The sequence below is a fragment of the Lucilia cuprina genome, chromosome 6 (genome assembly GCF_022045245.1).
Source record: "Lucilia cuprina isolate Lc7/37 chromosome 6, ASM2204524v1, whole genome shotgun sequence".
Lineage (NCBI taxonomy): Eukaryota > Metazoa > Arthropoda > Insecta > Diptera > Calliphoridae > Lucilia > Lucilia cuprina.
Window position 1 is genome coordinate 40,834,752 of NC_060954.1, and position 1,586 is coordinate 40,836,337.

The window sequence follows — 1,586 nt, forward strand, 5'->3', positions numbered from 1 at the left end:
ATATACTAGACAATAGGGGTGCAACAGTGAGCGAGATGATTGGCAGTCTTGGTCTTACTGTATTCAACGAAGGTCAAAAATATACTTTTAGGAGACCTCCGGGAGGAAGTATAATTGACATTACATTCGGAACAACCAATCTTTATAATGACAACATGAATTGGATGGTACTTGAAGATTTTACACTAAGTGACCACCAATACATCACATTTTGCATTGACGACAATTCTGCTTTAGCACAAAACGATATAAGTCTTCCTAAGTGGAATGTTACGAAACTTAAAGAGGATAAATTAGTTGACTATATACTTAGAATAAAAGCGAGAAATTTAATAACCCCAATAGAAGACAATGTTCAGTGTGCCGTAAAATCACTGACTGATATATTAACAAAGGCTTGTAATGTAGGAATAACGAGAGTCCAACCATACCCAAACAAACCATCCGTGTACTGGTGGAACGATGAAGTGCGAGAGCTAAGGAAAAGGTGTTTAATAGCACGCAGAGAAACTACGAGAAACCATGACGATCTCACTCTTAAATTAGAATGCAGAAGATGTCGTAAAGTGTTGAGAAAAGTCATTAAAGAGAGCAAAAGAAGATGCTGGCTTGAACTCTGTAATGAAATTGATTCAGATCCCTGGGGTAAACCCTATCAGATAGTCAGAAAAACACTAGGTGTCATAAAACCTATACCTGGAATCAAAGAACCAGAGTGGGCAAATAAAGTAGTCGAAACACTCTTCCCACTTGACAAAGACAAGAAGAGTAGAGAAGAAGCATTACAACAACCAAATGGTTTCTATCCTCTAAGTGAAGAGGAACTAAAAATAGCAGCAAAAAAGCTAAAAGTTGGAAAATGTCCCGGTCCAGATGGCATTCCAAATATAGTCTTAAAATTAGTAAGCGAAACCTGGCCCGATTTGTTACTACGCACGTTTAACTTATGCCTATCAACAGGAAAATTCCCCGCGAAGTGGAAAATACAGAAACTTGTTCTCCTGCGAAAAGGAGACAAAGCATTAACCGAACCAAGCTCATACAGATCTTTATGCATGCTTGATTCACTAGGAGAACTATTTGAGAGCTTAATACTCAACAGACTTACAAAACGTATAGATGAACTTGGCGGCTTATCACGTAATCAGTGTGGCTTCAGAAAGGGCAGATGTACTGTTGATGCCATTAATGACGTTGTAAAAACAGCGATGGAATCTAAATTCGCAAAAGGTTTCTGTGCTATAATAACCTTAGATGTTAAAAATGCCTTTAACACGGCCAAATGGAGAGTGATATTAAAAGCTCTCAAACACAAAGGGGTGCATGATTATATGCACACAATAATAGCGGACTACTTGGATAACAGAATCCTACTGTATGATACAGATGATGGACAAGAAACCTACCAAATAACAGCCGGGGTTCCACAGGGGGTTCCACAGGGGTCAGTACTGGGCCCTTTCTTGTGGAATGCCATGTATGACGGCCTGTTAAATATGAAATTACAAAATGGCGCCAAACTTATAGGATATGCAGATGATATTGCGTTGGTCGTATCACAGCCTACAGCTGAACTCATAGAAATA